Here is a 23,894-nt window from a genome sequence, read left to right as displayed (position 1 = left end):
TATTACTCTGCTGCATGTTAAACAGCTATTCATGATAGCAAGTTGTCAGCCCAACACACAGAAAAACAACTATTACACTCCCATATGTAAGGGTCCTAAATAATACCTATTATTATTATTACCTATCTTTCATCTTTTCCTCTAACACTTCTAGTTAATTAATGATTTGCTCAAATTAAACCATGCTAAAAATGTTCCTCTTTTTAATTGAGATATTTATACATATAACATTATATTAGTTTCAGGTATAAACGAATTAAATATTGATGTATATTGTAAAATGATCACCACAATAAGTTAACGTTCATCACCACACATAGTTACAAATTTTCTTGTGATGAGAACTTTTAAGACCTACTCTCTTAGGAACTTGGAATATTCAATGCAGGATTATTAACTATATTCACTGTGCTGTATATTACATCTCCAGGACTTATTTATTTTATAACTGAAAGTTTGTACCTTTTGACCACCCATTTCATCTACCTTCTAACAACCCTTCTGGCAACCACCAACCTATTCTCTGTTGAGGGGTTTTTGTTTGTTTGTTGGGGGTTTGTTTTGTTTTGTTTTTGAGATTCCACATGTAAGTGAGATCATATGATATTTGTCTTTCTTGCCTGACTTATTTCACCCAGCATAATGCCCTCAGGGTACATCCATGTTGTGGCAAATGCCAAGATTTCGTTCTTTTTTATGGCTGAATAGTATTCCATTGTGTATACGTGTGTATCACATTTTTTCAGATCAATTCATGCATTAATGGATATTTAGGTTGTTTCCCTAATTTGGATATTGTAAATAATGCCGCAATGAACAAGGGGTCCATATATCTTTTCTAATTAGTGTTTTCATTTTCATCTAACAAATACCCAGAAATGGATTTGCTGGATCACAGGGTAGTTCTGTCTTAATTTTTTGAGGAACCTCTCTACTGTTTTCCATGGAGGCTGCACCAGTTTACATTTCCACCAATGGTACACAAAATTCACTTTCCTTTTTTGCTTCCTTGCCAAAACTTATTTGTCTTTTAAATGATAGCCATTCTAACAGATGTGAGGTAATACCTCATTGTGGTTTTAATTTGCATTTCCCTGATAATTAGTGATGTTAAGCCTCTTTTCATGTACCTGTTGGCCATCTATATGTCTTCTTTGGAAAAACATCCAAACATATCCTCTGCCCATTTTTTAATTGAAGTATAGTCAGTTACAATGTGTCAATTTCTGGTGTACAGCATAATATTTCAGGCATACAGATAAAAATATATTTGTTTTCATATTCTTTTTCATTATAGGTTACTATAAGATATTGAATATACTTCCCTGTGCTATACAGAAAAAAAAAGTGTTTTTTATCTATTTTATATATGATAGTTAATATTTGCAAATCTCGAATTCCCAGTTTACCCTTCCCACCCCTTTTCCCCCAGTAACCATAAGTTTCTTTACTATGTCTGTGAGTCTGTTTCTGTTTTGTAGATGAGTTCATTGGTATCTTCTTTTTTCTTTTTCTATATTCCACATATGAGTGATATCATATGTATTTTTCTTATTCTTTCTGGCTTACTTCACTTAGAATGATGATCTGTAGGTCCATCCATATCGCTGCAAATGGCATTATTTTATTATTTCATGGCTGAGTAGTATTCCATTGTATGAATATACCACAGCTTCTTTATCCAGTCGTCTGTCAATGGACATTTAGGTTGTTTCCACGTCTTGGCTATTGGTATACAGAGCTGCTATGAACATTGAGGTGCATATATTTTTTCAAATTAGAATCCCCTTTAGACATATGTCTGGGAGTGGGATTGCTGGATCATATGGTAAGTCTATTTTTAGTCTTTTTGAGAACTCCATACTGTTTACAATAAAGGCTGCACCAAACTACATTCCCACCAGCAGTGTAGGAGGGTTTGCTTTTCTCCACAGCCTCTCCAGCATTTATTGTTCATGGACGTTTGAATGATGGCCATTCCAACTGGTGTGAGGTGATACCTCATTGTGGTTTTGATTTGCATTTCTCTGATAATTAGCAACACTGAGCATTTTTTTCTTGTGCCCTATTGGCCATTTGTATGTCTTCATTGGAGAATTTAGTTTAAAATGGTCTGCCTTGTTTACTTTTGCTTTTATTGCTTTCTTTTTTGGTGTCAGACTAAAAAAAATCACTACCAAGACTTATGACAAGGAGCTTACTGCTTGTTTTCTTCCAGAGTGTTACTATTTCATATCTTACATTCAAGTCTTTAATCAATTTTGAATTAATTTTTGTGTTTGGTGTTAGATAGTGGTTCAGTTTCATTCTTTTGCATGTGGCTGTCTGGTTTTCTCAACACCATTTATTGAAGAGACTGTCCTTTCCTATTGTATATTCTTGGCTCTTCATGGTCATAAATTAATTCACCATACATGCTTGGATTTATTTCTGGGCTCTTGATTCTGTTCCATTGATCAGTGTGTCTTTTTCTATCAGTACCATACTGTTTGATTACAACAGCTTTGTAACATAGTTTGAAATCAAGGCACATGATGCCTTCAGCTTTGTTCTTCTCTCTTAAGATGGCTTTGGCTAATAGGCATCTTTTATGATTCCATACAAATTTTAGGATTTTTTTTCTATTTCTGTGAAAAATGGCATTGGAATTTTGCTAGAGATTGCATTGAATCTGTCAATTTCTTTGTGTAGTATGGACATTTTAACAATATTAATTTTTTTAATTCATGAACATGGAATATCTTTCCATATATCTGTACCTTCTTTAATTTCTTTGATCAGTGTCTTGTAGTTTTCAGTGAAGAGCTTTCATCTCTTTGGCTAAATTTATTCCTACCTATTTTATTCTTTTTGATGGAATTGTTTTCTTAACTTCTCTTTCTGATAGTTTTCTATTAGTATATAGAAACAACAGATTTTTGTATATTGATTTTTTCAACTATATTGAATTTATTAGTTTCAGCAGTTTTTTGATGGAGTCTTTAGGATTTTCTATATATAATATCATCTACAAACATTGATGGTTTTATTTTTTTCTTTCTAATTTGGATGACTTTATTTTCTTGCCTAATTTCTTTGTCTAGGACTTCCAAGACTGTGTTGAATAAAAGTGGTGAGAGTGGGCATCCTAAGGAAGTTCACATTAAGGATGTATGATTGTATGTCTTTTAATTGCCTTAACTTGTTTAAATATTATAATTCATACCAGATCCACTCATGGAAATTAGACTTTCAACAATTTTTTTCATCATTGCACCAATTGTACTGTTAGAGGGTGATGATCAGTTCTGAATGGGGTTTAATCTATACAGTCATGACATATTTAATCAGTGCTGACAAATGTCAAGACTTACTTGCCTCATTAAATTCCTGGGTCCTGTAACTGTCACGTTACTTGATTTCACCAAGTATCATCCTCATTTGTAAAATTGGTGCTTAACTTGCATACCGGACTGAAAGCAAATAATACTTTTTTGATTTTTAACATGTTAAGTTTGATGAGCCTTTACTAATTGGAAATATTTACTAAGTAGTTGGGTGTATATAAAAGATGGAGCTCACATGAGATGTCATGGCAGGAGATAGAAATTTGAAATTTATACATGAATATAGTTGAGACCATGGGCATAAGTGATATTCCTTAGGGATACTGTATTGAGGTGAGAGGAGGACCTATTGCAGACTTTTAAGAAGTCCAATATTAAGTGGCCTGCTATATGAGCCTGCAATGATGTCTGAGAAAAGAAGGCTAGAGAAAAAGGGGAAAATCGGCAGAATATAGTATTATAAGCTCAAGAAAGAGAATTTATAATTGGGAACAATGACTATACTTACAGGTCAAGTAATCTGAAGATTGAAATTGTCTAATGATTTTATTGAAAAGGAGGTTAGTTGGCAGAAACCAGGTGTAAGTGCACAGAGGGAAACTTGGCCCTTCTTCTAAGACGTGAGTGAATTAAGAATGTTTAAATGTAAATGGAGAAGTTCCAGATCCTTTTTTTCTACTGTTTTCTCTACCTAAAATACCTTACCCCCATCTCTACCCATTTAAATTTACACATTCTTCATGTTCCATTTCTTCCTTTTTTTGAATGGTATTTTATATGAGTCAAGTTTAATTGCAGAGACCTGAATATACTCTAATTACTTTAAGCAGAAAGGGACTTATATAGAATATTACATGTATTCCTACATCACTGTTGAAAACACAGATTAAAATCTGAGTTTCCTGGAATAAGTTCAGAAAACACCACAGAGCTGCATTTTGAAGAGAGCTGCTGTTTTGTCCACAATCAGATGTCTAGATACTGACCAAATATTTTAGGAAATAAAACTGTAAATATATGCTATTCCCAAAAGGTAACTGATAAACATGTTTCAATTGGATGCTTATCATTCTAGTAGAAATGTTTATGCTCATCCTCCATGTGTACATATTCAAAATTAATATATAATAGTATGGATTTGCATCTTTCTAAACCACATTTATCTTGTATGATAATCTACATATTATCCCACAAGTTACTTTTTCACTTATACTAAGTAGAGATATTGAGGAGGCAGTTGTATGTATGTCTCTGGCACTAAATACTGTTTATGTCAGATTTTTTCATTAAAATTCAAGCTATAGTGTATATCACTGTATGGTTATCAGAAAATGTCTGTATTCCTCTGACATGAGCAGTTGATTCTCTTTACAATTTTCTCTGTTGACCAATGCTCCCTCTGTAACAGAACACTGGACAAAAAATACATGACATTGGACATTAGTCAACAAAAAACAGTGATCTCTAAGAGACAAGAAAAAAGTGAGGTGAGCCCTCTGATGCCCTAATTTATTGCCTTTAGAGAATTTTCATGTTATGGTACAGTAAGGACTAATTCAGGCAAAGCTTTGTGTTTTCCCTAAGCTGAAGAAACAGAGCTGAGGGGTCCAGGGAGATCCTATAGCTAGAATTCACAGGACAGAATACCAGAGGAGAGAAATATAAACAGAGATAAAACTCAAGATTTGCAAAGGGATACAGCAGAATACGAATCAGCACATGATTGTGATAAAAATATCCAAGGCTAGGAAATGAACCATGCAAAAGGATTAGAAGAAATGTATTCAGCGCTCACACAGTACTGGGAATGTGCCTGTTAATAAGTTTTTATATCTATATTTGTTAATTATTTTGACAGGAAACATGAGGTTTCTAGATCAGAGACAAATTTTTAATTACTCAGAACATATGTTATCAGTCTTGCATGCTCCAGTTCCCCAAAGGGCAATGCACTGGGGGCAAAAATCTCTTGTGTGTGCATGGGGTCTATATAGGAGAGCTGTACACCTGATACCACTACTCCTCCAGAGAGAGGAAGACTTCTGCTTTTTAACATAAATGCTCTTTGTGGGATAAAGGATGAAGATCCCTAAGTCAGTTATTAATAGTACCAAGGGCCCTTTATCTTTAACTCCCAAGGCTTGTCTGCCATTCAAACATCCTTTTATTCAGGTACCAGCAGTCTGTTAAGAAAGCATTATTTTCCTGACTCCTGTCCCCACCAAACTACAGAATCTTATAATTGAGAAGAAATTGGGTAGTCAGAAGGCTCTTACCTCAGCAGTGGGGATTAATTATCCATAGAATAAGTGTTGTGGTCACACCTCAGAATTTAAAAGCAAGGCCTAAAATGATCAAACTATTTTCAACAGGAATACAAAAGTGCCTAGCACCTCTCAAGGTAGAATTCACATTGTCCGCCATCGAATTAAACAATTTCCAGGCAATAAGGAGAAACAACAGAAAAACCCGCAATAAGAAGATAAATTAAAAATTGAAACTGAATGTAATGTAAATGCTTTAATTAGCAGACAAGTACTGGGAAAAAAAAAGGCATTTATAACTGTATTCCTTAAGTTAAAAGAACTAGAGGAAAATGAAACCTGATAAGTATGGAAGACATAAAAAATATCCTGATTGAAATTCTAGAGGTGACAATTATAATGCAGGAGACAAAGAATGCACTTGGTGGAATTAATAGCAGACTAGACATTGTGGACAAAAAGATTAGTGAACTTGAAGACATAACAATAGGAACTATCCAAAATGAAACAAAAAGGTTCATTTGAAAAAAACCAAAAAGAAGCAAACAGGCCATTAATGAACTATGCAACAATTTCAAGCAACATACTATATGTGCAACTGGAGTCCCTGGATAAGAGAAGAGAAAGGAGAATAAAGAAAAAATATTTGCAGAAAAAATGGCTGAAAATGTTTCAAATCTGATGAAAATTATGAACTCACATGCAAGATTCTCAACAAACCTCAAGAACAAGAAACATGAAGAAAACTATAACAAGGCAAGATCATGAAAATATTCTTTTATATTTTCTTCTAAAAATATCCCCTTTCCCTCATAATAATCACCATTTTCTACTTAAATTAGCCTTGCAGGAGAGTACTGTGATTGCTTTCCTTTTATTAAAGAATAATCCTCTTTTCTTAGAAAAGACATCCTTTCAGAACTTCGGGAGGATTCTTCATGATGTGAGGAGTGAGGAAAAGGATATGGCAGCCAGATCAGTTACATCAACCCCAGCAGTCAGAGGGCTGGCAGGTATCACAGCTGTCTCATTCTCAAGTCACCATCCGAGAAAGAAAGTACTTATGCCCGTGAGAGTTCTGTAGGCGTGAGAAAGAAAGATAGCAAGAGAACATCCAGTGAGAGTTAGCTTTCCCAGGTCCATCAGCCCGTGTTTGGGAAACCATTTCACTAACGATAACAGATAAGGGCTTTTATGTTCATTGTCCGAGGAGAGCTGCTTCAGTTTCCCCAGTCAATATATTTATGCCATGATTCAAGGTACTTCCCATTTCATTTCCTGACTCTTCTTTTGGCAGTCACTCTCAGTTCTTACGTTCAGTTAGCCTCTTGATTCTTCTTTAAATAAACAAATAATTAAAAAGGGGATGAAATCTTTATTTAGTCTCAAGAACAGGCTCTGGCAGAAGCAAAAACAGATCAGAACAGGTTCTGGAGAAGCTGAATGTCAGCTGTAACTGTCCCTTTAGACTGATAACTATGATTCTGTTTTTGAAACACCTTTGACAATTCTGTACAGAAATATACTACTTACTATGTAACTATCTTATTTCTATTTTTCTTCTTGAATAATCATAATTTTACATTTACATTTATTATCTCAAGTAATTTCAGAGTTATTAGCAGCATTGCTGTGCAACATTCTTTGGATTGGATTATTCTTCAAAAGGGAAATTGTTTTTTCATCTACTGTTTCCTTCCTGTATTGCTTAAAAGAATTAGAATAGGTATTGGTTACAAAGTTTTGAAGTATGTCCAGTGGAAGAGGTGACTTTGACTAAAAGAAAAAAATGTCTTTGAATCATCTTTTCCCCCAAAATATTCTGCTAATGATTACAGTATGCTTTATTTTATTTCTCAGCATAATGTAATAAACTGCATTTTGTTTTGCATTTGAGTAGACTGTGTCCCAGAACAATATTAAATAATCACAAACAGGCTGTGGTTTTTACTTTGGACTTTACTGCAGCATGAACTGTGAGGGGTGATGCAACTTTCCCTAATTGGCCCTTGTATGAAATCCTAATTCTGGACTTGTAATTCTATCCCAGCTCTAAATTCCGGGTAAGGTTATGTGAGGTTCTCAGACTAGACTCAGATAATGGTTGGTTATTATCATAAACAGCTAGTGAAGGCTTGACAAGAAGCTGGTGTTAAAGAATTCTGGGTGAAATTGAACCTCAGAGGACAGGAATACCCCACACCCCAGCTGCTAGCATATCCCGTAGCATCCATCCTGACCTGTTTAGCAGCATAGAAACCATATACTCAGTCAGGCCTAAAAGACTGCAGAGGGCTTTTAGTTTTCCAGGAACAACAGATTATTTCCGGAAAATAAAGTCCTTCCCTAGGAAAGAGCTGGTAATTTTGGATGTGCATCCTTGCGTGGGAGTCCTTGCAATTCCACTACAGATGTTGGTTGTTGCTAAGGCTTGATTATCTCTTAAGAAATGCTATAATTCGTTTTCTGTTGCCCAGAGCAACTTAGCTAGGGACGTAATCAGAATGCAACAAAAATGCTGCAAGGAAGACCAAGTTTATATTTGAAGCTACCTTATTTCCCTTACAAGTTTCCTCCTCTTTCCCTACATTCTTCTGGCATCCTGAATCCTCATACTCTTCCCTGATTACTCAGACATTTCTCCTGCCACTTACACAGGACTGAACTCTCCAAGCAGAAAACCCTTTCCTCATGAAATTTGCCTGCCCTGTTTCCATGATTACAGATTCCCAAAGATGAGGGTACAGGGCATCATAGAAATGGTCTGTCTTCTCAAGTTCAGAGATCCAGGAGAACCTGCTCCATCTGCAGCCCCAGTATCATAAGGGGTTAGTGGAGAACAAATCAAAAACTAAAATTACAGGCCATGTCTGAGTACAGAGTGGAGCAAAACTACCCTGAACAGTCACTGTTTCCCAAGGAATAGAGATTTTACTTTGTTGTTGTACTATGAGGAACAGGGATTTCCATTTCTTTATGTGAAAATTCCAGAGTCCATAATGCACAGAGAGAGCAGGGACAATGTGTAGTCTACAGTGACAAAATCAGAAGGGACAGAGGGCTAAGGGAGCTGTGGGTTTCTCTCCCACTTGTCTTTATCCATCTGGCTTTTAACCACTGCTCCACACTAAGTCAGCTTAGTGTCAGTTTTGCAAAATCTCCCCCTTGTTCACCTCCCTCGCCTCCAACGAGGACTCAGCGTGCTCCCCTCAGTATGTCTCTGTCATAGATTTTACTTCATGGTCCTCTTATCACTGATGAATTTCTCTCTCTCACCATAATACAAGTGTCGTGCCAATATGTTGCGTGTTATGTGAATTGTTCTCACAGGGCTTGGCACAGCATGGCATACAGTGGGTGGCTAACAAAAGTTCAGTCAAATGGTGATGTAAAGAGACATGATCTCATACCCGTGAAACAATCGTGTTGTTTATTCATCTTTACATTCATATCAGATACCCAGAAGTGTGAACTGTTTAAGGTAATGAAAAGATGCAAGTGTTATCACCCAGACGTGACCTGCTCTATTAAAGACTCAGAAGTGTGGCTTAGAACAGTTGTCTAGAATCCATGATCCATTTATCTGGCCTTCTGATAAAAATGGAAGCTGGTGAAAAGAATGGGAGTATGCATGTAAGGTAAAGAGAGTTATGCTGCTGACCTTTCTTGTGTGGTGACTAGCATGGGGCTCCCTGGCCCCAGAACAGCTGTGGACTTTCCTTGGAACCATATGGTAGAGGCATGAACCCTACACATGGGTCAGAAAGGGTCTCATTTCTTGTCCTCTCAAGGAAAGACAGATCAAGCTTGAAAGCTTGGTTCTTCCAAGAAATCAAAGCAGGAGGAACAAATAGACAATGTGATGCTATGTAGAAGCTGTCTTGTGTCGGGGGTGGGAGAAGGGAGGGCTGTGCGTGCTCTTCTGTGAGTCAGACAAAGTAACAGAGGCAAAAAGCAGGGGGAGTGTGAGGCCATGCCATGCAAGGAGGGGATCAAAGGGATGGAGACATAAGGCAATCTGTAATGGCACCATCTGGAGAAAGACCGCAGTGCCCTAGTTGGCACATCTCCAGATACTGCATGGTACTGAGCTGGCTCTGGCCAGACCGAAGCATTCATTTATAGCTAATAAGCAATCTTGTGATTGTTAACAAAATCTTCTGGGAGTTGGATAACTGTTTCCATGACTCATGAAAATATGCATTGTTGTGAAGTGAAGTTATATATTCTCAGGAGCTATGGGGTTCAGAGAAATTTTTTCAGTAGCCCTTGCCATTGAAGTTACAAAGAGACCATGGATGTCAATTTTAATCATGTATAAAGTTTAGCACACGCTGCACCCAACCCAGGAGCAATGACAATCCAGGGACCAGCCTTACATGTAACTACTTGAATAATGTGACTAAATAATTTTGGCACCAAATCTGTGTTAACTTACTATGGGTAGAAAAGAATCAGCAAGCCAGCTGCCAGACATTTTGCTGGATACTCTAGTTATCTCATTTAGTTCTCATAACAAACTGATGGGGTATGACTTTACCAGTAAGAAAACTGAGACTGAAAGGTAAAATAAATTGCCTAAACCATACAGCTAGCAAATAATAAAAGTATATTTTGGAGCCATTTCTCTTAAACACTTTCCACTTGCAGCCATAATATTAATGGGCATAATGGTTATAGCAAGTGTTTACATAGCACTCCTTTTGTGCTCTAAGCATTTCTTTGAGGTGACATCACTCCAGCCTCCGTTTCCTCACAAAGATCAACAATTAGAAAGCTATCCATGAACAAAAGCCGCTCTTGGAAAAGCCCTGGAGCCTGCTTAATAAACTTCAGCAACATGGGGAGGGGGGTGGGTGGAGTCTGAGAATAACTACACAAGAAGAGAAGAAAGACAATTCATTTTGCCTACATCATCCCATCCTTGAAATGGATGAAATTCTTAAACATAAGACTTGAAAACCATTAAACTCCTACAAGAAAACATAGGAAAAACTTCTTGTCATTGATTTTGGCAGTAATTTTTTGGATATGACACCAAAACCATAAGCAGCAAAAGCAAAAATTAATAAGTAGAACTACATCAGATTTCTGCACAGCAAAAGAAATGCTCTTTTTCAACAGAATGAAAAGGTAACCTATGAAATGGGATAACATGTTTGTAAATCATATTGCTAATAAGCAGTTAATATTCTAAAATATATAAAGGTCTTATACAACTAAAAAAGCAAAAAAAATCTGATTAAAAATGGGTAGAGGAACTGACTAGACATTTTTCCAAAACAGACATACAAATGGCTAACAGGTACATGAGAAGAAGCTCCACATCACTAAATATCAGGGAAATGCAAATCAAGTCCATAATAAGTTATCACCACACTCCCGTTAAAATAGCTATTTTGGAAAAGATAAAAGATAACAAGTATTGATGAGGATGTAGAGAGAAGGGAACCCTTGTGCACTGTTGGTGGGAAAATTTGTGCAGCCACTATAAAACACAGTATGGAGGTTACTCAAAGAATTAAAAATAAAACCGCCATATGATCCAACAATCCCACTTCTCAGTATACATAAAGGAAATGAAAACAATATCTTGAAGGGATATCTGCACTGTCATGCTCACTGGAGTGTTATTCACAGTAGCCGAGGCATGGAAACAGCCCAACTGTCCCTTAAGGGATGATTTGATAAAGGAGTTGTAGTATAAATACACATAATAGGAAAATATTCACTTATGAGAAAGAAGGAAATCCTGCCATTTGAGACAACATGAATGGATCTTGAGAACATTATGCTAAGTGAAATAAGTCAGAGAAAGACAACTACTGTATGATGTCACTTATGTGGAATCTAAAGAAGCCAAACTCATAGAAACGGAGAGTGTTGGTTACCCAGGGCTGAGGTGTAGGGAAAAAGGGGAGATGTGGATCAAGGGGTCTGTTTCATACTGGTCTCAACCTATCAGTAACCAGTGTTGTTGCTGGACTGGCCCTTGTGGTCCTTATCATGATTGCAAGATGAGCTCAACAATAATAGAAAACTTTTGGGGAATAAAAAGGATTTTTACTCGAAGGTCCTGGAAATTACACAGCATACTTCAGCCCACACAGTGAGGTCAAGAATAGGGAAAATCAGGCAGCAGTTCTGAGGTTCTGCCTTTATTGGGATCAAATGTGGGGACCTAGGGTTTCAAGGCCTTCTGTTTATTGGTGAACTTAAGACATAGAACAGGAAGGGAAAAAACAAGCAGCCCAAGTGGTCAGTTACCAAAATCAACCAAGATCTCTGAAACCAGCTGTCACATCCTCTCAGTGACCTCCTCCAATAGTTGGGACGAGGGTAGGATGGATATAAAGAGTATTGTGGGGGTTATGGAATAGTTCTTTATCTGATTGTGGTGGTGTGTATTACAATTCATAGAACTGTATATCCCCCCCCCACAAAAAAAGTCAGTTTTATTATATAATAGTTCTTTTAATGAAAAATAAAATGCAGGCTTTGCAGACAGACTTCCTAGGTTTGAATCATATACTAACTGTTTATCTTGAGATAGGTCATTTAATCTCCTTATTTCCCAATTTCTGTGTAAAAATAATGGTGGTAATAGTGACAGCCCCCTCATGGGGTTGTAGTGAACATTAAATGGGCTGAAACTTACAAGCATTTAGAACAACCCCTTGTGTATAGTAGATCCACAATAAATATTACTGATCATTACTAGTCCACACATACATTATGTGGGATTGATGTTTTAAGCTGTGTAATTTTAAAAGTATTACTTTTCAACAGTTTAAGTGTTCCTTAATTGATGAGTGGATAAAAAATTGGTCTGTCCAAACAATGGAATAACGTTCAGAAATAAAAAGGAAAGTAAATACTTACCCGTGCTACAACATGGGTGAACCTTGTAAACATTACGCTAAGTGAAAAAGGCCACACATACTGTATGATTCCACTTGTATGAAATGTCCATAATAGGCAAATCTATAGAGACTGAAAGTCAGTGAGTGGTTGCCAGGGGACGGGAAGAAATGGTAAAAGGGATGGGATTTCTTTTTGGAATTTTAGAATTGTTTTGGAATAGATAACAGTGATGTTTGCACAACTCTGTAAATATATAAAAACTACCGAATTGTATACTTTAAAGATATAAAGATATGAACTTTGTGAATTATATCTCAATAAAGCTACTGCTATTAAAGAAAAAACTCTGAAACAAAGGAGCCTGAGTGGTGGGGGAGCAGCTCGAGCCTGGCTCTTTATCTAGTCATGTGGCAGGCAAGGTGTTTATTCAAGATAGCTGTCTTTGAAGTGGATGCCTCTTTGAAGTGGATCCCTGGCAATCAAAGCTTCAGTCAGACACTTGCATTACATGAAAGAAAAACTGTCAGGTACAAACTTCCAGTTATAAGATGAATAAGTTCGAGGGAATCTAATGCAGGGCATGATGATTATAGTTAAAAATACTGTATTACGTACTTGAGAGTTGCTAAGAGAGTAAATCTTAAATGTTCTCAACACAAAAAAAGAAATAGTAACAATGTGATGGCGGTGTTTGCTAACACTAGCGGTAATCATTTTGCAATATGTAAATGCGGCAAATCAATACAGTGAACACCATAAACTTAGACAATGTTAATGTCAATTATATCAGTAAAACTGGAAAAGAAATTTTTTAATTGAAAATCACTTTATTTTATAAATTAGCTCATTTATTCTCATGACAACTTTATGAGAAAGATACCATTACTACCCCTGTTTTATAGTAAGAAAACTAAGGTCAGAGAATTTGAATAACTTGCCCAAGGTCATACATATTAAAGGGAAGAAAATGGGATTCAAAGCCAGGAAGTCTGAATCCAAAAACCATACTCTCAACATATTCTACTGTTCTATTTTCAAATATTCTGGAACCTAAGTGCTTCTCAGAATTTTAGACTTTGTAGCCAGACAGTGTCAAAAATCCAAAAGGGCATTGATAAGCCTGTAAACGGAAACACGCCTGACCAGGGTCCTAGGAATGAGAGAGGTGATAACCAAGTAACTGAATGGGAAAGACACCGAAACTTGTAGCAATATAATACACACTCCCACTGTAACACATCACCTCACCCAACACCTCTTGCTGGAACACCAGAGGTTGAGGGGAGACACCTGGAGGAAACTCAAAGGATCCGGGGAAGTCTGGCCCCCAGTGTTGAGGCAGATTCTACTTCCAACACTGAGCAGCTGCCCCACTTTAGGACTGCCATACCTGCTGCTTCCCTGCCGTAGATCTGAGAGGTAGGAAAAACATATAAAATCTACAAACACCAAGCACACACTTCATGGAGAGAAGAAAAGTTCAGATCAAAATAGCTGACTTGGCTTTCTTATTTTCCAGGACTGCATCAAATGTATCTCACGAGGAATTCAGCCATCTCTGAACTCTGCGGGAAGAGACTGTCAGAGAAGACGTCCAGAAGCCAGGTAGAGTGACCTACCTTAGTGTTTCTGGGACTGAGGGACTTCTAGGGACACAGACTTTGAGTGTAAAACCAGAACAGTTGGTCACCGTCCACTCATGTTAGGGTCAGGTTAGCAAGAAACCTTAGGATTCTTCATTCCAGCGCATTCCAGCCATGTCAAGCTGTGCTCTTCACAGCTACAGAGGCCTCCAGTCATGCAAACGTGTTCTGACTGTGCGCATTTTATTCTGACTCTCACTTCAGCTAGTACTGCTCGAACGCCTGGCACCCGTTTCCTTAGAATGGTGGCTTTATTCACTGACCTGGTCTGCTTAAATCAGATGGGATTATTTTGACTAGTTCCTGCCTCCCAGCCAGAGGGGCTGTAGAGCTTCCCGGCTTGTTTAGAATTTAACCCCATTCCCTTGAGCTGCTGACTCTCTGAACTGGTCATCAGATAGGTTGCCTGTGAACCTGGGATAGAGATGTCAGACATGAATAGTGATACATTTCACCATTTAAAAACTTCTCAGTTACAAAGCAGTATCTGAAACTGGCCCTAATGAAGAATTTTGACTAATTGTTTTTCATTAGGTTTTTTAATCTCTTATACAATTAAGCTTCTCAGAAGCATGTGTCCTGTGAGCAGGACCACACAGTGCTCCCTGGGAAGCCTGAAGATGAGGTCCTTCAGCATGCATGAGCATTTGGATTGCAGGCAGTCTGACTTAAAAATCCCCATTATAAGCAAGGCTGAGCATGTGGTAAGAGGCATAGCCCCTGTCCTTTAATTAAGAGAGTGCAGTCTAATTAGGCAACTGCATGCACGCGCGCACACACACGCACATACAAAAAATCCTGTAGTTCCCAGAGATTACAGATGTCAGGAGCTGTTAGTACAGAAACTCATTTCTGACCCACGAGGGAGGAGGGGAACCAGGTGTGAGTGCAAGCACTAAGGTTCCTGCCAACTGCAGCTGTTCCCTTCCAAACTGACCTCCTGACTTTGTCGCCTACACTTTGGAAAGACAACTGGATGCCCTGGGGTTGTCCTTTATGGAGGAAAGAATGACTCAGCCTTGGAAGGTGTGTGCAACACCCCATCTTCTCCTCTGCCCTGCTCACAGCCACCTGTGCAGTTCGGCCCCAGGGACCTTTCTGCTCTTTGCTCTGGCAGGGGGGCCTGCTAGAGTCCCATGATCTCTGATTATATTGGAGGAAGGACCCAGTCCTGAACAGATGGCCACCTTACTCACAGGGTACTTCATATCTGGCCAAGATAGGGTTATCTATCTAATGAGCAATCTAGCAAATGAGGTTGAACATGCAAGTATCCTTTTTTTGTATATGTATATTTTTTATTGAAGTATAGTCAGTTTACAATGTTGTGTCAATTTCTGGTGTACAACGTAATGCTTCAGTCGTACGTGAAAATATTCTTTTTCACCATAAGTTACTACAAGGTACTGAATATAGTTCCCTATGCTATACAGTATGAACTTGTTTATCTATTTTATATATGTTAGTACCTACAAAACTTAAACTCCCAATTTATCCCTTCCCACCCTCTTCCCCTGCTGGTAACCACAAGTTTGTTTTCTATGTCTGTGAGTCTGTTTCTGTTATGTAAATAAGTTCATTTGTCTTTTTTTTTTTTAAGATTTCACATACAAGTGACATTAGATGGTATTTTTCTTTCCCTTTCTGGCTTACTTCACTTAGAATAACAATCTCCAGGTATATCCATGTTGCTGCAAATGGCATTATTTTATTCCTTTTTTATGGCTGAGCAGTATTCCATTGTATAAATATACTACAGCTTCTTTATCCAGTCATCTGTTGATGGACATTTAGGTTGTTTCCATGTCTTGGCTATTGTATATAGTGCTGCTATGAACACTGGGGTGTATGTATCTTTTTGAATTAAGGTTCCCTCTGGTTATATGCCTAGGAGTGGGGTTGCTGGGTCATAAGGTAAGTCTATTTTTAGCCTTTTTGAGGAATCAAAATACTTGTTTTCCATAATGGCCTCACCAAACTACATTCCCACCAACAGTGTGAGAGAGTTCCCTTTTCTCCACACCCTCTCCAGCATTTATCATTTGTGGACTTTTGAATGATGGCCATTCTGACTGGTGTGAGGTGATACCTCATTGTAAGTTTTGATTTGCATTTCTCTGATAATTAGCGATATTCAGCATTTTTTCATGTGCCTATTGGCCATTTGTCTTCATTGGAGAATTGCTTGTGTCATTCTTCTGCCCATTTTTGGATTGGGTTGTTTGTTTTTTCATTATTAAGTTGTATGAGCTGTTTATACATTCTGGAAATTAAGCCCTTGTCAGTCTCATCAATTGCAAATATTTTCTCCCAATCCATAGATTGTTGTTTTGTTTTGCTTATGGTTTCCTTTGGTGTGCAAAAGCTTATAAGTTTAATTAGGTCCTAATTGTTTATTTTTGCTTTTATTTCTATTGCCTGGGTAGACTGTCCTAGGAAAACATTGCTGAGATTTATGTCAGAGAATGTTTTGCCTATGTTTTCTTCTAAGAAGTTTATAGTGTCTTGTCTTATGTTTGTTTAAGCCATTTTGAGTTTATTTTTTGTGTATGGAGTGAGGGAATATTCTAACTTCATTGATATGCATGCAGCTGTCCAGTTTTCCCAATACTATTTGCTGAAGAGACTGTCTTTATTCCATTGTATATTCTTGCCTCCTTTGTCAAAGATTAATTGACCGTAGGTCTGTGGGTTTATTTCTGGGCTCTCTATTTGGTTCGATTGATCCATGTGTCTGTTTTCATGCCAATACAATACTGTTTTGATTACTGTAGCTCTGTAGTATTGTCCGAAGTTTGAGAGGGTTGTTCCTCCAGCTTCATTCTTTTTCTTCAGTATTGTTTTGGCAATTCTGGGTCTCTTGTGATCATCTCAGCTGTTGGCTTATAGGCAGTAGACCATCAGGCAGGCTGAGTTAGCCTTAGTATAAGGTATAGGAGAACCTTACAGAGACCAACCAGGTACCAGATGGAATGAGACAGCATTACATACATTTAGATTGTGAAGGATCACGAATCTCTTATGAACAAACAGCAGGCTGGCCAGTTCCTACCAGGGAGATGCCATTATAGAGGGAAGTTCTAAGGAAGAGCAGCTTCATGCTAATGAGAGAAGTGTTTGTTCATTCTTACTGTCTGTTGCAGTGATTCTCAGACTTCAGCTTTAGAGGATCACCTGGAAGGATTTTAAAACACAAAGTAGGTCGAGGTGTGGGACCAGAGAATTTGCATTTCTAGAAAGTTCCGAGGTGAAGATCATGGGTTCAAGGACCACACTTTAAGAGGTGTGGATCTACAGGAAATAATATATGTAATCTATATATTCTTCTGCAGACCCAGCCCATACAGAAATTGTTACGAAGTGTCATAGACCAACATGACCAGGTATTTGTTGGAAAAAAGAGGGGTGGAAACTCACAAACAACATTCAGTCAATTAACTAGCAAGTATTCACTGAGGACCTACCATGTGCAAAACTAGGTCCTAAACTCTGGAAAGATTCAAAAGAGGTGTCGAATTTGATTGGAATCTAATTTGGAAAAATCTTTCTATAGGCCTATTTAGTCAGTGTATATAAAAAGCCTTAAAGTTTACTGTTCTTTCACCAAGCAACTCCATGTCTAGGAATTTATCCCAGGAAAATAATTACAGATGTTGACAAAGATTAAACTAAGGAAATGTTGACTGAAGCTTTTGTAAAGTGAAAAGATGGAAATCTAAATGATCGACAAATATAAATGTAAATGACTAACAGATACTACATTCTCTCTCATGCATGTGTGTGCGTTTCTCTCTCTCTCTCTCTCTCACAAACATACACACACACACACATTCATTCACTCACTCACTCACTCACTCACTCATTCTTCCCATGGTTCTCTAGACCAGTGGTTCTCAGAATGTCTGGAGACACTTTTAGTCATCACAGCTCAGGAGGCGGAGTGCTCCTGGTATCTAGTGAGTAGAGGCCAGGGATGCTGCTGAACATCCCATGATGCACAGGGCAGCTCTCATAACAAAGACTCATCTGGCCCAAGAATCGGTGGTGCTGATAATGAGAAACCCTGATCTAGCTTCACTTGCCAGAGAATTCCAGCAGAGCCGCATTGACTGTAAGGACTATATTTCATAGAATCAGGCCCAGCCGCACAGTGAAGGACTTCATTCCCCTCAGGGTCTCATGCTATTATTTCTGTGTTGCAGGAACTGTCTCAGGTGAATTTGTACCTGGGTCATGTAGGCTTTTTCCCTTAGCTTCTACCCATGTTGTGGCAGTTCAGAGAGAAATTCCTGCACAGCTGCTCATACCCGCCTCCAGGAGACAACGATGCAGCCCAGTCCACAGGCCTTTGGTGCCCCTAGAGCTGGCTAAAGCAGTCCACACAGTGTTGGCCTTGCCGCAGCTCTGTGGAGTCTAGTTACCTGAAAACCAAAGCCTCTGCTTTGGGCCGGCCTTATACAACACCCTGTGAGAAGGGTTCCTTTGGCTTCTGCCTGCAGCCACAGCTCCGTAAGACTGCAGAAAAAACTTGTGGGGCCTGGCCAGGGACTAAAAGCTGGGAAAAAAACCGTACTGTCCTCATCTCAGGTACCTGAGCCAAACCACTTTTCTCATCCTGTTGACAAAAATCGGCAAACAAATAAACATTTGCAAATCCATATACACAGAGTAAAAGTAAATACTATGAGTTTCTAAAGGCGCAGTTATTTCATTTGACATTTTCCACAACCAGCCAAATGGGTTAAGCTAATTTCTATTTCTTTGCCTTTGCTCATCCTCTAATAGAAGATTGCCCCACTTCCTTTCTGTCTACCTTCTGTCTAAATCTTACTGTCTTTTAAGACCTACTTCTCGTCTCCTCCAGGAAGTTTCCAAAATCAGTTAGAATGCTTTTGGCTCTAAGTAGCAGAATATTTAAAATAATTAGTCGTCATTATTTCATGTAAAAAGAAGCTTGAAGCTAGAGAGTTCCAGAGTTAAGCAATTCAACAGCCTAATGACTTCTCTCCAATTCTCTTGGTTTTGTCTCATGGTCACAAAATGGCTGCCACAACATCTCATCATTTTGGAAAGAGCCAAAGACAAGAAGTTAAGGAAAATGCCTCTCCCATGCTGAGTACATAAGAAGGAATTTATTAGAAGACTTTTTCTTTTTTTGTCAGAGAGGAAATTCTTTCCCAAAAGTCCCTAATAGATATATCTTTATATTTCATTGGCCGGAACAAAGCCAATCATTGAGATTAGTGTAATGGGCTTTAGAAACATTGTGGGTCATTCCTTGTACCTGGAGGAGGGACCCAACTTACCTTAGAATATTGCTGCTCCAAAAAAAAAAGAAAAGAAAAGAAAACCACATGTGCTTTGGGAGTACTTAAAAGGAGACTGGGGCTAACCCGTTACAATGCAGAGTAGCATAAAACCATCTTGGATACTATACGTAGTTAACTTAAAACTTACTTGAACTTGTTGATGACAAAAAACATATCAAGAGAGATACAGATTTAAGACCACAGACCCTCCTTGTTCTTTTCTATCATTTGCTATGCAACAAACTCAGTGAAATGTACCATAAAGGAGAGAGTATTGCAGTGAGAGTTAGCAAATGTAGGTTTTAGTCCCAATCCTAAATAGCAAGCCACTTAACTATCTCTGAGTCTCAATTTCTGTCACTCCTGGCAGTCTAATCTTCTCAAATACAGAAAATGGCACCTTGGGAAAGCTGGAAGCTGAAAACAAGTGTCCCTCATGGGCTGCCCCTGCTCACTTCTTCACCCTTCCCAGCCTTCCCCAGGATAGGAAGCTGTCATGAGCCATGGTCATGACTACTTAAAGTTCCTAAGTGCCAACAACAGAAGCTAGAGACTGAACACTGAAACACTGAATCCTGGACCTTAGGAACATTGAATAGAACATCTGCTAAGTGCAAGCCAAGAGTAGAAATGTTTGGAATTTCTAAGTGACCAAAACCCAAGAGAAGGATTTTATTCAGGACATTAGAATTTTTTTTTAAGTACTTTTTTAACTTCATTTTTTGGAGTAATTTTTGATTGACAGTAAAATTCAGAAGAAGGTGCCCCTTGTCCCTACACATGAATAGCCTCCCTATTATCAGTATCATTCACCACAATGGTACATTTGTTATTAAGAATAAGTCTGCATTGACTCACCATAATCATAATCATAATCCATCGATTACCTTAGGGTTCACTCTTGCTGCTGTGCATTCTGTGGATTTTGACAAATGTATAATGACAATATATCTATCATTATCATACCATATAAAGTATTTTCTCTGGCCTAAAAATCCTCGATGTGTTTCCCTCTTGCTTCTTCTCCATCTCTGTCAATTGATCTTTTTATGGTCTTTGTAGTTTGCCTTTTTCAGAAAGTTGCATAGTTGGAATCATACAGTACGTAGCCTTTTCAGATTGGCTTCTTTCACTTAGTAATATGCACTTAAGTTTCCTCCATGTCTTTTTGTGACTTGATAACTCCATTTTTATGACAGATGTTAAGAGATTTACTCTCTTAATAACTTTCATATGTATTTACAGCAGCTGTATGTATAGTTACCATGTCGTACAGTACATCCCAAGCACTTACTCATCTTACAGCTGTTAAGTTTGCACCTTTTGACCATCTTTTCCAATCCCCTCCTCCACCCCCTACCTCTGGTAACAATAAATATGGTTTCTTTTTCTATGAGATAGGGTTATACTTTCATTCTTTTATACGTGAATATCCAATTTTCCCAGGACCATTTATTTATTAAAGAAAATGTCTTTTCTCCATTGAGTATCCTTGGCCCCCTTGTCAAATATAAGTTGACCGTGTATACTAGGGTTTATTTCTGGGTTCTCAATCCTTTTCCCTCGGTCTGTTTGTCTGTTCTTATGCCAGTACCATACTGTTTTGATTACTATAGCTTTCCTGCTTTCTTCCTCTTTCTCTAAATTGTTTTAGCTATTCAGGCTATTTGTGGTTCCATATAAGTTTTTGGATTTTTTTTCATATTTCTGTACAAAGTGCCATTGGAATCTTACAGGGATTGTATTGAATCTATAGACGGCTTTGGGTAGTATGGACATTTTAACAGTGTTAGTTCTTCCAGTCCATGAACATGGCCTACCTTTCCATTTAATTGTGTCTTTGATTTTTTTTTTTATCGATGTCTTGTATTTTTTAGAGTAGAGAACTTTCACTTCCTTGGTTAAATTTATTCCTAAGTTTCATTGTTTTTGACGCTATTGTAAATAGGATCAATTTCATTTCTTTTTCAGACATTTTGTTGTTAGTGTATAGAAACACTATTAATTTTTGTTAATTTTGTATCCTGCAACTTTACTGAATTCACGGATTAGATATATAGTCATCTCCCCTGATCCACAGTGTCACTTTCTGTGGTTTCAGTTGCTCACAGCCTAATCATGGTCTGAAAATATTAAATGGAAAATTCCAGAAATAAAAAAAATTTATCAATTGCAAATTGCCCACTGATCTGAATAGTGTGATAAAATCTTGTATCATCTCACTCTGTTCTGCCTGGGATGTGATTTATTCCTTTGTCCAGCATGTGCATGCTATATACACTACCTGCCCACTAGTACCTGTATAGGGAAAAGCATGCATAGGCTTCAGTACTAACCGTGATATCAGGCATCCATGGGGGTCTTCGAATGTGTCCCCCACAAATAAGAGAGTGACTAGGATAAAAGGTGTTTTTAGTGGAGTCTTCAGGATTTTCTATGTATAAAATCACATCATCTCCAAATAGAGACAGTTTTACTTCTTTCTTTCTAATTCTGATGCCTTTTATTTCTTTTTGTTGCCTGGTTGCTCTGGCTAGAACTTCCAGTGCACTGTTGGCTAGGAGTGGTGAGAGTGGGCACCTTTGTCTTCTTCCTAATCTTAGAGAAAAAGCTTTCAATCTTCCTTCATTAAGGATGTTAGTTGTGGGCTTGTTGTATATGACCTTTATTACATTGAGATATGTTCCTTCTTTACCTAATTTGTTAAGCATTTTTATCCTAAATGGATATTGAATTTTGTCAAATACTTGTTCTGCTCTATTTAGATGATAACATCATGCTTTTCCTTCATCATTATTAACGTGATATAACACATTGACTGACTTGTGGTTATTGAAATATCCTATCATCTTAGGGATAAATTCCCCTTGATTGTGGTGAATGACCCTTTAATGTGCTGCTGAATTTGGTTTGTTAATATTTTGTTGAGAATTTTTGCTTCTATATTTATCAGGGATATTGACCTGTAGTTTTCTTTCCTAGTAGTGTTTTATTTTATGCTTTTGGTATCAGAATAATGCTGGCCTCATAAAAAATGAGCTCCTCTTTGTTTTTTTTTTTTTGGAAGAGTTTGAGAAGGATTGGTGTCAGTTCTTCTTTAAATAATTGGTAAAATTCAAAAGCAAAGCCATCTAGTACTGGGTGTTTTTTTGTTGGGAGATTTTTGATTACTGATTAAATCTACTTGCTAGTAATTCTATTCAGATTTTCTGTTTTTTCTTGATTCAGTCTTAGTACATTGTATGTTTCTGAGAATTTTTCCATTTGTTCTAGTTTGTACAGTGTGTTGGCATATAGTTGTTTGTAGTAGCTTCTAATGATCCTTTGTATTTATGTGGTATATGCTGTAATGACTCCTTTTTTATTTATAATTTTGTTGGTTTGGGTCTCCTCTTGTTTCTTTGGTTAGTCCAACTAAAGGTTTGTCAATTTTGTTTTTATTTTCAAAGAATCAACTTTTAGTTTGGTTAATCTTTTCCAGTGTTTTTCTGTTCTTTATTTCAGTTATTTCTGCTCTAATCTATATTATTCCTTCTGCTAAATTTGGTCTTAGTTTATTCTTCTTTTTCTGGTTCCTTAAGGAGTAGAGTTAGAGTTAGGTGATTTATTTGGGATCTTTCTTGCTTCTTGATGTAGGTTTTTATTGTTACAAGCTTCCCTCTTAGAATTGCTTTTGCTGCATCCCAAAAGTTTTGGTATATTGTGTTGCCATTCATGGATTCTCCGGATTTACTCTAGTGATTTCTAGGCTCATACTATTTTGATAAGAGAAGATACTTGGAACGATTTCAGTCTTTATGAATTTTCTGAGAGTTGGTTTATGGCCTAACATATCTAGAAAATGTTCCAGGTGTGATTGAGAAAAATGTGTGTTCCGCTGTTGTCCAATTGAATGTTCTGAATATGTCTGTTGGGTCCATTTGGCCAATAGTGTTGTTCAAATCTGCTATTTCTTTATTGCTTCTCTGTCTGAGAGCAAGATATCAAATCCCCAACTATTATTGTATTCCTGTTTATTTTTCCTTCTGTTAGTTTCTGCTTTCCGTATTTAGGTGCGCCAACATGGGGTACATAAATATTTACAATTTTTTAATCTTCTTCATAGATTGACCTCTTTATCATTATATAGTAACTTCTTTGTTTCTTTTTTAGCATTTTTAGTTTAAAGTCTACTTTTTCTGATATAAGTATAGAACCCCTGCTTTTTTGTTGTTGCTGACATTTGCTTGAAATACCTTTCGTTCATTCCTTCACACTTAGTCTGTGTGCATTTTTAAAGCTAAAGTGAGTCTTTGTGGAAGCATATTGTTGGATCTTGATTTTTCTTATTCCTTTAGCCATTCTGTGTCTTTTGATTAGAGATTTTGATGTATTTCCACTTAAAGTAATTATGAATAGGCAAAGACTTACTATTGCCTTTTTGTTAATTGTTTTCAGGTTTTTTATAAATCCATTACTGCTTGTTTCTTATACTGCTGTCTTTTTTTG

The 23,894-nt window shown here is 37.4% G+C and overlaps 1 protein-coding gene across 6 annotated transcripts in view; it reads left to right on the top strand.

Moving 5' to 3' along the window:
* Positions 1–23,894, top strand: part of FAM13C (family with sequence similarity 13 member C) — a 536,869-nt gene that overhangs the window by 451,622 nt on the left and 61,353 nt on the right. For all 6 annotated transcript variants that reach the window (XM_032491443.1, XM_032491444.1, XM_032491445.1 and 3 more), the window contains one exon: positions 13,974–14,059. The gene's annotated coding sequence lies outside the window, so the exon portion shown is untranslated. The remainder of the gene's footprint in view (positions 1–13,973; positions 14,060–23,894) is intronic.

The sequence above is a fragment of the Camelus ferus genome, chromosome 11 (assembly GCF_009834535.1).
Source record: "Camelus ferus isolate YT-003-E chromosome 11, BCGSAC_Cfer_1.0, whole genome shotgun sequence".
Taxonomy (NCBI): Eukaryota; Metazoa; Chordata; class Mammalia; order Artiodactyla; family Camelidae; genus Camelus; species Camelus ferus.
The sequence above is the reverse complement of the archived record's forward strand: the minus strand, read 5'-3'. Positions and strand labels throughout refer to the sequence as shown.